The sequence below is a fragment of the Vanellus vanellus genome (genome assembly GCF_965231255.1).
Source record: "Vanellus vanellus genome assembly, chromosome: 5".
NCBI lineage: Eukaryota > Metazoa > Chordata > Aves > Charadriiformes > Charadriidae > Vanellus > Vanellus vanellus.
The window spans coordinates 27,153,646-27,168,692 of record NC_138910.1 but is presented as its reverse complement, the minus strand read 5'-3'; positions in this window follow the sequence as shown (position 1 = coordinate 27,168,692).

The window sequence follows — 15,047 nt, the reverse complement described above, 5'->3', positions numbered from 1 at the left end:
AGGCCACAGGACCCAGCATGAGGTGAAAAAGAAGGACTTTATATTATATTCTTGCATTTTTTGAAATAAATTGTTATGTAATATATACTATCCTATCACCCCGTTGCAGCTTCTTCCTCCCCTCTTCAGTGAAATACTGTTCTAATGTTTGAGTTCATCTGTCATTTACAAGTGGGAATAATTAGCTCAGTTTTATATTTCCAAGTTTCAGGGTATATATTTAAACTGGTAGAAAACCCTGAAGTTTGAAACTCCTGAAGTTTGAACCCAGCCCTTTTTGCTGTCAGTAAAAGCCTCACAGAAGGGTTGTATTCGCCCATCTTCATAAATATGGTATTTCCTGAAATATTTTGCAGTTAACGTTTGGATATTAAGCCCTAATAAATACTCAGAGAAGTGTGAGAAGTTCCATATGCTGCCACGTACTTTCACATCCTGCAGGGCACCGCTAAATCTTCAAATTTGTTCTTATTTAAATTATATGTGCCGATACCTCTCTTCTTATTACAGCTTGGATACACACTCTAGCTATTTCTAACAAATATTAGGTCATCAATTGCCTTGAAGTTGTTTACAGCAGCCAGCATTATGTTAAATGGCCCTGCCATACTCAAAAGAGTGGCTCGTCTTTCAGTGAAGACTTTATAATGTCTCGAACGAGGCACCGGAAAGACACCAAGTGATTGGCAGCCTGAGATCGATTTGTGTGAGCAGGCTGCATTCCTCCCACCTCCCTCCCTGTGGGGTCAGGGATGCAATTGGTAGAGATGCTCGTAATACGTCTTCCTCAATCTAAGTGTGGGTGCGTGGCAGGATATTCTTCACAGGGACCTCTGACGACTTTAAGACACTTTCTTGCTCTTGCTCTGAAATGCTTTGGAGTTACTCATTTGGAGGCATAAGGCTCAGCTCATTTGTTCCAACTTTCCTTTAAAGAGGAGAAGAAAACATGAAATATAGGTTCCTGTGTCTACCCTGGATACCAGCTATTGCTTGTGGGAGAAATTAAATAGATTGCATTTTCATTTTTGCAGTCTGAAATGGCTGATGGGACATTCAGATGTGGTAGTTAAGTTCTTTAAACTATGCTAAATTTCAAAAAATCAGAGAAAAAAATTTGCAACTTAACAGAAGTTACTGGTAGTTCAGGTATGATTTTAAAAAGATACTGCACCCGCTATTGGTTTAACTTTTATTTTTCATTTAAATATGCATGACTTACTGTATTAGTAATAGGTGAAAATACACCTTATTCTTTCTTAGAAAGGCAACTTTTCTCTTAATGCTTCTATCTGTAGTCTATACCTACCTTACATTTGGACCCTGACATAAACCTCACATTGCAGTTATTAGTGTTCATCAAGATACTCCTTTGTAAAGCTGTAGTTCTGTAAAGGCCTTGTGATGGTTTGAGAATCCCACAAGAATTTATTGTTGTTGTTTAGACAATTATTCTATCACCCGATGACCCCTCCCCACCTGGGAAGGGGGATGGGGGAAAAAACAAGGAAAGCTGAGGCTTGAAATATAAACAGATTTAATAGAATAAGACTAGATAATTAACATTAATAATACTACAGAACCAATATTGATCCCGATACCAAGGATTATAGTCATCCCATTCTACCCATAGGAAACTGTGCACTCCCAGCAGTGGACAGCAAATGTTGGACACTGTGAGCGCTACAGCTTTGGGAGGAAGGGAAGGCCTCAGGGGTCCAGCACCAGGGCAAGAAGTTCTCAGGATGGCAGCCATCAAGGAAGAGAGAGAACTCCTCAGCAAACTTTCTAATTTATACTGAATGCGATGTTCATAGTATGAAATAATCCTGTTGGCCATCTTGGGTCAAGTGACCAGGTCTCACTCCTCTTCATCCCCGCACCTGGCTAGCTTGAAAACACTGAGACCCTGAAACCCACACACCATAGTTGGCTATAAAGTAACTATTTTCACAAATTCAGACACTGGAGTCTTCTAAAAGTACAGTTTTCCCGAGCATTAGAAGAGAAATTAGTCCTGTGTTGCTCAAACCAGGGCAGGCCTCTACCATGTACTAATTTCACAGCAGAGAATGCTTGTCTGTTATTTAGATCACCATACTTTTCTAGCCCATTTTCCAATGTCGAAGTTTCTAAGTAATCATCTGTTACTTCAAATAATGTAAAAATAGCATGTCATTACCATTAAGCACCAACTGCAAGGATTTAATTTTAAACCATTTCTCCTTCCTCTGACTGAAGAAATGCCTCTGTGATCATTTTTAACCTTTCATCAGCATAATTGCTAAATAATTAACAATGGTTAAATGATGAGAACCTGAGAGATTTTAAAATTATTACTGAAGGATGTATTTCACTGGAGAAATGACCCATATGAATCTGTTTCAAAATAAAAGCAATGTATTTTCACCAGCAGTAGCAGCACAAATTCTTTATACGTGCTAGATCTTCTGATATATGTGCTTATGCCTTAGTCACGTACAGCTGCCCCTGGTCCTACACCAAGGCGTAAAGACCCACCTCCCTGCAAAGAGCTACTTGTGTGCTGCATCTGAGCTCTACTTCTCCAAGGTTATTTCACAATGCTTTTCATGTCTTCATTTCCACTAATACAAATTACTTATTCCACAGAATAAGCCATGGAAAACAATGTAAAGGCTCTATAATCCCTTTCTATTTTTGTAGCAGATATCGAATATTTCCTTGCTTCTGTTAGCTGAGCTCATTAACATGCTGAGTTTTTCTGCAGTTTCTCCACTCTTCTCAATGAGCTCCATGTGCTGGTTTTGGATATGCCTTTTATACACCCTTTAGGAGCTGACAGTCCTCAGCCTCTCCATCCTGTCCAGTCTCCGTGAGTCATGGGGATTTACTCACTCTCCTTTGTCTCTGACCTTGGGTATGCTTAGAAGTGGAACACAGATCTGCTGGATCCTGATGACCTGCTAATCTAGGTGCCATCAACACGTGGGCCCTTCTATCCCCTCCTGCCCTTGGTTCCAGGCACTCCCATTCATTCTCCACTCACCCCAGTCTTGTCGTTTCTACTACAACTCTCTACATAACAAGGGTAGACACATGGGAAGGAACTCCAGGTATTTATTGGTGGGGGGAGGAGAGCAAGGGTAGGGGAAACCATGGGAGCATGACAAGTACAACATAAATCTGCCAGAAGCCTGGCTGCTCCCAAAATGAATTATTCGCCCCACCTTTTTTTTTTAAAAAAAAAAAGGTCTGGTGGTTAATTAGTGTATACAGTGTTATGGTAACACCATAGGAACTCCCAAATCATGTCTCTGTCTACTGATCTTCAGGTCCTTCTCAAGTTCATCCTTTTTGTAGACAGTTTGTCTTCTCAATAGTATTTTTGGTAAAATCATGAAAAGTTCTCTGTGGCTTTCACTCCCCATTTTGAGGGTGTGGATATATCTCATATCTAATCACCTGCCTGCATCTCCCCTTTCTGCAATATTATTCTTTTCAGTTGCATCATGTACCTTTAGTGGTGGATCTCATTTTGCAGCCAGTGGCTGATGCAACTCCCCTTTGAATTGTGGTTCCCTCTGCTTTCACCCAAACCTGTCGATAGCCACTTCTTTCTTTCTGCATGCTTTCATCTGTCGCTGTGCCAGTCATACCCAGTCAAAGTTTATTAAATTTTTTTTTTGGCTGAGGTTTTGGGAGAAGTGGTGGCAGAGGGCTTGTTTTGTTTTGTTTTTCTGTTAGAGGTTCCAAGGTACGTCATTTGCTGAATTACCAGTAGAGTCTATACAGTCCTAACGACCCTTCACTCCTGTCACTTTATTTGTGCCTTTGAGCTGTTTAAAGCAGGGGCACCTGGCTGGGAACAAAGGGAAGTGGCTGGCTGAGCGTTTTCACAAATAAAAGTAATGTGTCTGTTGCTTCAGCTATATCCCCACCGCTTCCTCGTGGAGTATTCGGCACAAGGGTGTTCAGCCGGCCTTGGCTTTGTCAAACACCTGCTCAGAAAATCTGCCGAGTACCGGAGGCCACGGGAGTAGAGCAGCCCATTAACGCTTGCTTTTGAAAATGCTGGTCCAACGCTAATACGGCGGTTGTGATCCTCTGTGCGAAAGTGCTCTAAATGCAAATTTTAATCAATGCCATTTCCTCATAAATCAGTCCCTCTAGCTTCCTAATTATCAGCGCCAGGCTCTGAATTGTCATTACACTTCTCATATTGAGGTCCAGATTGAAAGTGATATCTTCCTGTGCTGCACCGGGAAGGATTACCACTTTGCTGCTCTATCAGCGATCTGAGCCTTACAACATGAAGCTGATTAGCACGTCTTCCTCTCTCCTGTGCACAGGGTTCCATTGCTGCAGCTTTCCTACTGTAAGGCCACTTATTTTTTATTCTTCTTAAAAAAAACCCAAAACCAAACAACCTACTGGATGCCTCTGCAGTACTGTCATTTATAGCTTTTTTTAAAGAAATGCCAAAATGAAAGTTGAACCAACATCAGGCTTATTTTATTATAAAGTTCATAAATAATGTGACCATAACTGCTGTCTCCTTTTCCTCCTGTGCTAACATTTTTGCAGCCTCTTGATTTTCTGAACAACAGAAAAGCTCTAGATCAATAAAAATTTTCAATGGAATGGCTTACAGACGTCTAAGCTTTCAAAACCACTGTGAAATTGATTGGCAAGCAAGTGCATGTTCTGCTTTGTTATGTGTATATAGCATTTTAAAAGGAAGTATGATTCCTGTATTATATTTGTTTGTAAAATAATTGCATGCAACCTGTTTCTGTTACCAATAAGCAGAGCTTATTTATTGATTTAATACTGTAAAAATAATCATATTCTTTTATTAGGTTGTTTAGTTTCCTTATGATTGGATGTAACGTTGTTATACCTAACTACTACATATATAAAAATTATTATTGTTGGTGTTTATTGTTAATAAAATAATAAATGAAAATGAGAATATGATAATATTTTAAAAGTACAATCCTTTTACTGCAATGAGCAGTAAACATTTTGCACATTAGAAAATTTATTTTTGATTCCTTAAATGGAGAGTCTTAAAGGGATTTTTGCAAAGCAAAGAGAAAAATCTTTCTTTTTGCATTTAAACCTGAAATTAGAAATGCAGATTATATTTCTAAAAGATTGTGCTGCGACTCAACACTCAGGATGCTGTGGTTTATTAACGACTTTTGAATGCATGCTCTGCCAGGGAAGCCTAAAAATGTAATTGAAAAAAATGCATGGCAGCCAGCGATAAAAATAAGGATATTAATGAATATGCAGAATAGAAAAACTTGAAATCTATTCAAGGGTGAAAATTTTGAGGCATAATCTAGATTGAACTCAAATACAATCTTTTATTTACCAACTGCAACAACAGAAAGACTTTAGGGTTTTGTTTGCTTTGTGTTTTGCTTTGCTGCTGATTAGCTGTTTAAAATTGCGTATCTGTGTCCTGCTCCGTGAGAGAAGCAATGAAATGCGGTGCGTTTTCAGGTATGATCTGGGAAGTATCCCATACGCTCTGGCTCTGGGAGGTGAACTGCCTTTGTTGAGAGCAGGTTGGGTCTGGCCTCGAATGTCTGCTTTACAGAACAGAGACATCCAAAGACAGCTTTGTCAGTTTTGACTCATCTTTCATGCAGCTAAAAACCGATTGTGCTATTCCAAAAGACTTCCGGTAATTAGAAATCTGATTTTAAATCCTTTCTGTTGCTCACATGCTTACATGGTTTATATGTGATCTGAAGTTCAGACCACAGCTGGGCCGGAGGAGCTACAGAACTGTCCGAAATGAATAGGGCTTCTCGTCAGTAGTGGCTGCCTATACAGATCCGATTACTCCAGTGCAAAAAAAGAAAAATGTCTAATTCTGCAGGTATTTTACTCAAACGAGCAACTTCATATACGTGAGTAGTCTCCTTGAATTATAAATACAAGAGAACTAATTATGCTTATGAGGCTTAGCAGGACTGGAACAAGAATTATGAAAAGGCTTTTTCTTCCCGTTCTATCAAAAATGGTTTAATTTCCTACACTGAGTAGAAAATTAAAAAGAATGAAGGAAGAAGTCATATGTAACTGCCCGGGGAATCTCTGCACAGCTTACAAATTGTGATTGATCTCAAAGCATTTCTGTATTACTAAATATCACAGCGTATGTGTAATCTGCTGCATGCTGCCGGAGGTTGTGACACGTGTTCAAAAACTGGACTATTGGAGGGTCCCCAAAGTTTGCTGGTTCCACTCCAGTGGAAGCCATTTGAAGAACGGCACAGCAGCCTCTTTGAAAACCCTGGCTAGTTAAATTTGTTGGACAACAGAAAAATGTCTGAAGAGGGGACTACTGAAGTCAAGGACTGATAGCAGGAAAGGCACAGAGGACTGACTGAGCACTCAGAGGGAATGACATGTATGACTTAACAGAAGGGATTTACTTTTTAACTGGAGGTAGAGTTTGATGAATACTTCCTTTGGTAGTAGTACTTCCTTTGGAAAGTGCTGACTGAATCAACCCTGGGGGCAAGAGAAAGAAGATATTTTTGATCTTAATTTTCTCCAGCCTGCTTCACTGCGTAGCTGCACGAATTAAAATGCAGCACGCAAAGGCGGTGGCAAGAGGGGCAGGTGCAAATGACGTTAGGGCTTATCAAACTCTGGCCTGAGATGACCAGCCACGGAGGAGAGCTTGCCTGTAGGCGGGAGGATGGAGAGACACGTGCCACCTTCCAGGTGACAGAGGCACGGGTAAGCAGGCAGCGTGGGTGCAGTGAGAGAATTTTGAGCTAAACCCATGTTTACATGTTTAGGGCAGGGAGGAAACCAAAACAGAGAAATGCATAACAAAGTTTCTGCTGTCAGCTGAGGGCAAAGCTGAGAAGGCTGTTTACCTGCCTTACTAGCAGAAATGGATTGTCTGGATGTCATCTCCAAACACGTTGAGGAACAGGAAGTTATTGGAAGTGGTCAACATGGATTTACCAAGGGTAAATTGTGCTTGACCAATCTGATAGCTTTCTATGATGTTATAACTGGTTGGCTGGATGAGGGGAGAGTCGTAGATGTCATCTACCTTGACTTTAGCAAGGCTTTTGACACTGTCTCCCATAACATCCTCATTAGGAAGCTGAGGAAGTATGGGCTAGATGAGGTGACAGCGAGGTGGATTGAGAGTTGGCTGCGGGACAGAACTCAGAGGGTTGTGATCAGCGGCACAGAGTCTAGTTGGAGGCCTGTAACCAGTGGTGTCCCCCAGGGGTGAATACTTGGCCCAATTTTGTTTAATATATTCATTAATGACCTGGATGAGGGGGCAGAGTGTATCCTCAGCAAGTTTGCTGATGATACCAAACTGGGTGGGGTGGCTGACACCCCAGGGGGCCGTGCTGCCATCCAGCGTGACTTGGACAGGCTGGAGAGCTGGGCAGAGAAGAACCTAATGAGGTTCAACAAAAGCAAGTGCAAGGTCCTGCACCTGGGGAGGAAGAATGCTAGGCACCAGTACAGGTTAGAGGCGGACCTGCTGGGAAGTAGCTCGGAGGAGAAGGATCTGGAGGTCATGGTAGACAGTAAATTATCCATGGCCCAGCAATGTGCCCTTGTTGCCAAAAAGGCCAATGGAATCCTGGGCTGCATAGGGAAGAGTGTGGCCAGTAGGTCGAGGGAGGTCATTCTCCCCCTCTACTCTGCACTGGTGAGGCCACAACTGGAATACTGTGTCCAATTTTGGGCTCCCCAGTTCAAGAGGGACAGGGAACTGCTGGAGCGAGTCCAGCGAAGAGCAACTAAGATGATTAAGGGATTGGAGCATCTCTCTTATGAGGAAAGGCTGAGAGAGCTGGGACTCTTTAGCCTGGAGAAGAGAAGGCTGAGGGGAGACCTTATTATGGCGTACAAGTATCTAAAGGGTGGGTTGAAGGAGGATGGAGCCAGGCTCTTTTCTATGGTTCCCAGTGACAGGACGAGGGGCAATGGGCACAAGTTAGAACACAGGAAGTTCCGTTCAAATACACGGAAACAGTTCTTTACGGTGAGGGTGACAGAGCACTGGCACAGGCTGCCCAGGGAGGTTGTGGAGTCCCCTTCTCTGGAGATTTTCAAGACCCGCCTGGATGCAGTCCTGAGTAATGTGCTCTAGGCAATCCAGCTTTAGCAGGGGAGTTGGACTAGATGATCTCTAGAGGTCCCTTCCAACTCTGAAAATTCTGTGATTCCGTGATACTGCATGACACCGAAGCGACAAACTCCAGGCACTAAACAGGCCAGCAAGTTTGGAGTTCAGAAAAGGACTTCCCTTGAGCTAGTGAGGATGGTGAGGAAGCTATAGGGGAAGAGTTGGCACTAGCACTGGTGATAACAACTCATGTGCATAAGGCCATGTTTCTGTGAAGGGGAAATAGATGGCCGAGATGGTACAGAAGCCAATGAAAACAGATGGGGCCCGTTTATCCTAAGGAAGGTTTAAAAGCATGCTGCTTCTGACTGCACACGCGTAGCGTGCTCATGAATTTTAAGCAGGAAGGTTCATTAGGACAATTTGCTGCAATGTCAAGATATGGAAAACTCGAGCGTTTCTTGCCATTCGTGAGAATTCTAACTTTCTATAGGGTTTTTTCCCTCCTATTTTGTTCCAAGTTCTTATCATACAGGCATTCATAAATACAGCGCAGCAAATTATAATCAAAACATTTGCTTTTAGGATAAAAAGGCTAACAGTAGTCTGGTTCCAGTTGCTGATTATAACTAGAGGACACACGTTTTATTTACGAATAAAGTATGAAAGATAGCCGCAGTCAGTTGTGAAAAAGGATTTAGGAGAAGAATGAATGTAAACCAATTATTTCATAAAATCATGTGAAACTAGCAGGGTCCTTGCACAATGCTTAAGCAAAATCATCACACAGGTCTGCATTTATTGTGTTGTTTCAAATGCATCGACATTCCAAATATACTTCTGACTCAGTTAAACCAAACGTTTCAAAAATCCCCAAATGGGAGCTTGTGTAGAAATAAGCAATAAAAGTCAGTAATAGTATCAAACTCCTAGCAAGCAATACATCCGCTAAAGAAGCAGAGAACTTGAAACGCCCCATCTCCAGATGGCCATTTCATGAGATACAAATCCTGCTTCCTCCTCCGGCTCAAAACACACTGTTGCAAAACCTGAAAAGGAATAGAACCACCATAGTTTTGCTGAGAGCCGCAAGCGTATGATGTTGCAAATAGCTGTTCCTTTTCTGTAGAGTCGGAGAACCAAAAAATGTAGCTGCTTGAATAGCTCACCGTAAAAGGATCTACAAACCACACCGATCGACTAGCTGGATTTGATGGGTAGGTACAGACAGGCTGTCGTGACAGTTGTGAGTTGGCTGCTGCATACCTTGCACCGGACTGCGGGAAAGAGCCCACCCAACTCCTGCCTCTCTGAGGCTAAATCAGTTAAATATTAAGAAATAACTAAACTTTAGCTCCTAATGCTGAAAAATGAAACGGGTTTAAACACATCTATTACCATTACAAGAAAGACACTATTGAAGCACTAAGGTACTTGTCAGTATTTGGTACATTATAAGAAATCAACTTGTATACAATCAAAATGACTAATTTTATACTTCTTACCTTATGCAAGTACAGAAATGTTTTCTACCCCCTGCCATGCCCTAAAAGCGGAGTTGCACATGTACTTGAGCTGCCTCTGACTGTGCTTCCTGAGATTCCTTTCCTTTTATCTGCATGCATCTGATAAGTTTCCTTATAGTTTATAGTACTGAAAGTTTAATTTATATTACATTGGGTTTCAATCTGCTCGCTGGCTCATGGGAAGAATATGAGGAGTTTTAATTATCTTTTCTTTAGAAAGGATCATTTGCTGAAGCAAAATTTGCTATGAGTCTGTAAGGGAAAGGGCTTTTAATCCTTTTTACATATAGCAATATAAATGTTCATGTTTTGTAAAATTGTGTTACATACAGTAACTCAGTGTATAACATTTTTAAACAATATTTGCTTTTGTGAAAATTTCTCGTTATTGCCTTATTAAGTAAAAATTGTTGCATGATTTCCTTCATCTCTGCCCTATTTTTCCCATCTCTCAGTATGAGCTGTTCTGAAATTATGTTCATGTACTAGAAGACAATGTGCCAAGTACCTAATTTAGTCCTCAACAGTTACATCCAAATTTCAGTTGTTGTATAACACCAAATACTGTAAAGATGAAAAGCTCAAGAAATCCTTGCCTCAGACTAGAAAATTATCAGCACTTTGGATTAGACAGTATTATTCATGTTCCAGTTAAATAGTACCTTATTCTCAAGGTGGCCTGAATGACTTTAACAACCTATTTGTAATGTGTGTGACCTCTGTGACTAAGATCGGTGTTGCAGCCTAATTGCCCGTGACTTCTGATGTATACGTGCAGAAAAGTGATGTAGGAAGAGGTTTACAAAATACTTGTGAACTACGCAAAACAAAAACAAAAAAAGGTCAGATGAGCAGGATTTTAAAACACCTCTGTGGATTAGAAACATGTCCCGTGATTAGGCTCCTAAGGCTTTTGGATGTGTTTGAAAATCCTGGCCATTCTGACTAAGATTTCAGAAATATTTTAAAGTTCAGGATAAACCAAATTAATTATATATGATGCTACTCTTTCAAAACGCATTAAAGTTTGTACACAACAGTTTTGATAAATTAATGAGAAATTACCTCCAAACGCTCAAAAATATTTTACTTTTTGATTATAATTACAGATGTAATTCATTTCTTCAGTAAAATAGCTGGGGTTTTAGCCATGAAAATCTGTCTTTCTTGATGAGGATTTCTGACATGCAGGGTGAACACTGAATACTGAGTAACTGAATATGGAGTACCAGTGAATCTCTATAAAATAAGCACTCTTCTACAGCAAAGGTTACAATTTAAAGTTCCTAAATGCTTAATAAGCATAATAAACTATAAAGTGAGGAATCTTTAAGGACATCCATAGACTACCGGACGCAGTGATGAATTTTAACCAGCTCAGCCACTTATTCCTAAAAATGGCTTTTCTCTGAGAGTGAAGAGCTCTGGCTTATTGCCTCTAAAAATAGCTTGTATTTCTTATCCTCTTTCAGTTCACTGTTGCTAACAATCATTGTGATTAGTGTCAGTATATACCCTGGAAGCCAGCTGCTGTTTGTAAAGTTAGAAATCCAGGCCATATGAAGAGGAACCTATACAAAGAATGCTTTTAAAATCCGGAACTGACCAGTTCTTGTTAAGATAGAAAGATTTGCTATTTAGACGCTACAACAACAACAAAAAAAGTTATTGGGAAATTCCTTCTAACTTATTCTTTCTCCAAATGATCCCCATTCTGACCCTTGAAGAAAACTACAGAAGTTTTTCTCAAGAACATGCTCGTTAATGCCTCCTGGTTAGAACTGCACTAGAATCTAGAATCGCCCAAGATGGGAAATGCACATAAAAAATGTAAAGCCATCTTTGTCTTCTCCTTTTCTAGGACCGCATGAAGTAACCTGTTTCTTGATCTCTGACGTACCTTACCATCTAGCCTCCTTCAAGCTGTTAACATTTATCTATTCCTGCTAATAGTTCATTTTGAAGCTGGAAACTGAATGTAAATCTAATGCAAGCAAAGATGGTGGTGATACCGAATGTAACTTCTTCTACAGGCTAATGTTTAATTAAGAGTGAGCAAGTTGCAGGGAGACAGTAAGTAACCAAGCCTCATTAGAATAACCTCTGCTCTTTCTTTTTTTTTGGTGCAAGCAGAAGAAAGCAGCATGAAGCTGGAAATATGGTTCCAGCAGAACATTAGGTGCTTTGTACAGGAGTCATTCAAAATGTCACTGACCACCAGCGGTCTCTCTCTCGCTTGTACGGTTTGCATTTCAGAGTCATGTTTTTTTCAGAGCTGTGAAGCCTCATGTGATAACTAGTATGGTAAGTATAGTTGTTCCTTTTCTTCAGCAAGCACCACAGCAGTAATCCCTGATCAGATTGAGCCACCCAGTGACACAGCATACTGTAGACACCCCACCAAACCTGCTCAGTGGTATGGCACAAGCACCTAACATGACAGGTAAGTTGGTTCTCATCTCCTTCTCCTGCAGCCACACACATGACCTGAGACATGCCCGTCCTCATTCTGCTGACGTGTACCTTCTGACTGAAGCTACAGAGACAGGATCAATATCCGTACCCTTCAGTCAGAAGGTACATGACAGCGGAATGGAGATGGACATGTCTCAGGTCATGTTCTGAAGCTACAGAGACAGGATCAAGACCTGTACCCTTGTTTTTGCATGAGACTCGGGCCAGACCCGGTGGACTGATTTCCTGTGGAGAAAGGAAGGCATTCCCCCTGAATTACGGAGACACGGGGTCTACTGCCAGCCGGAAACCATTTCTCCTTCACAACATGAAATAAATTTGTGAGGAAACTATGTTCGTGTTTAAGAAACCTGGGCAGCAAGATACTGACCACAGACAGCTTTGCCTCCCTTGAAACATTTCTCAGGTAGCTACTCAGGCAATGCGGCCTTTACGCTTCTTTTTATTTTATTTTTTACAAGAAAGCCTTATTTCCTGAGTAGGATGGAAAGAAGAGGTTATGAAGATTGTATTTTATAGAAACTAAAAAGTAATTAAACTAGGTACTAAAAGTCACTGAAGAGTTTGCTGCAGGACATACAATCCAACAGCCTCTAGTATTTGGAAGGATATGATAAGATCAGAGTATGCTTTATTGTTTCTATGTGAGCACTAAGATGCATATGAAAAAAAGACACAAAAAGCCCCAGTTTCTTCAGAATCTTGCAAAGATTCATACTGCTGTCTCTCATTACAGACATGTCACTCATGTAAAGACCTTTATGAAACAAAGACTTTCTCTTTTTTTTTTTAATAATTTAACTGAAGAACTTCAAAATTATTGCCAACATGAGATAGCTATTTAAAAGATTGTTTTATACACCCTTTGATAAGTATGAATGTAATAAACCAGAGAGCCTTCAAAACCTGCTAGGCGCTGCCTCCGCAGAGCGCCGGGCTTTCAGCTTGTGCTAATCAGTAAATGCAGTCTCACGGGTTTGGGCTATTCGGGACTCGAGTTTCAGATTCTATTAAGAGCACAGTTTAAGGCTTTGTTGCTAATTGTTTCAGAAGAAACAATCTCTCCTCAGTTTAGGATTAAAAACTAGTATTTGTGTTTAGAAGAACATTTCAAATCTTTAGGGTAATAGCAGGTGAACGTGGTTACCTTCAGAAGGCAGTGAAAGGGAGTTCACATACCGAGTACTGCAGCAGATCTTTTGTTTGTTTCTGTGATGTTTTGAATGTGCATAGAATGCTTATATTTTTCTGTCACTTCCACTTCCCAAACCTCCTAATACTGTTTACCAACATAGAAGGGACTTTCCCCACTGTTTTGCCAACATGAATCTGGCTGTATGACAAACACGTCAGGCTTTAAAGTAGTAGATGTCCCTGCTGCTTACCCGTGACTACGATGGTACCATCTTGTTACGATCATACAAAACATTCTCCAGTTTTTATTTACAATTTGTCCCTGCCAGACTACACTAACCCCACCGCATATAGTTATTTGTTTATTTACTGTATATACAATTTATGAATTGCAATGGTCTGCAAGTTACATCTCTAGCCATCACGCTGGGTAGCGCTAGCTTACGCTAATTTAACTACTCATTCATTTTTGTGCTCCAGGTAGGAACAATTGTCTCTCTGTTGCACGGAGCTGTGGAAGCAAATAACAAGCAAGGCAGCAGACTAAATCACGCCAGCTGGGGGGTTTCCAGCCTGCCCGGCTCAAGGCTGTGCCCGGCAGTGACTCCCTGAGCCCCACGGCAGGTGTGAGCAAGAGCGAAGGTGGGCAGTGGACCCATGGGGTGCTGCACAGGATGGCCACTGTCACACCTGGTTGCACCCGGGACCAGTGTCACGGTGATGAGCTGGTGTCCGCTAGAAGTGTGGGGGGGGGTTGGTTTGTTTTTCTTTGAAGGCTGATTTTTCTGAAAGTGCAGCAACTGAAGCTGGAAGCAGTAAGTGTATTGTAAGAGCTCTGCTCTGCCTGGGACAAAGGCTCTGTTGTGTTGGCACGCAGCACAGCGCCCAAAGCTCAGGATGTTTTCAGCCTATTTACTTTTATTCATAGTTGAGTAAATCTGTCATGGCTGCTGGAGAATAATAGCATATATTAAGGCCCGTTTTAATCAAATGGATCCTTGATACAAAAATGTACTGATTTCTTTTTACTGGTAGTTTGCATGGCAAAGGCAATTAACTACAACACCAAACTGCCAGTATGACCTTAAAAAAAATTAATCATCTCAGTTTCTGTCCTGGCAAACACTCAGACCAGTATACACAGAAAATAAAAGTCAGAAAACCTGTTACAACATCTTGATACTCAAACTCAGCTCAGCTCCAAACAGAGTGCAAACAAGAACGAGTTTTGGGTTGCTCTGTGTTAGAGCACTGGAAGCCGCCGCAAGAGTTCTGCCCCTCCTCTCTGCAGGAGGAGAAGTCTCCTTCAGTCATTGAGAAGAGATTCCAGCTGTGACCATGAAAACGGAGAAGGAGAATTTGGGTCTATGTCCTTTTGGCTTAAATTTCTCTTCTCTCAAAAGTAACTAGAAGAAATTTTATTAGTATTAATTGGTTCTTGCATATCAAAAAGTTTGAGATCCACAAGCCAAACCAAAAGCACCAACAGCACACAACATTTTCATAAGTAGAGGTACTTTCGTTTATTGTATAGGCTGTGTGAGGAATGGTATGCAGAATGTAATGGCTGCACTGCAGAGGCTTTTAGAAGTGTGAAATGACAAAGAAAAACTCAGCATGGTAGTCAGCTGTCGTTTTACCTTTGTTGATTTTAGTTCTGCTCTTTGTAAAGATGAAAGATATATGTGTCAGTGACTTCCACTGGGTTTTCTCATGCTGGCCATCACTGCTGGGCATCACATCACTCATCCTGTGCTCTGAAATACTACCTGTCCTACAGTGAGAGATTACAAAGATTCAGC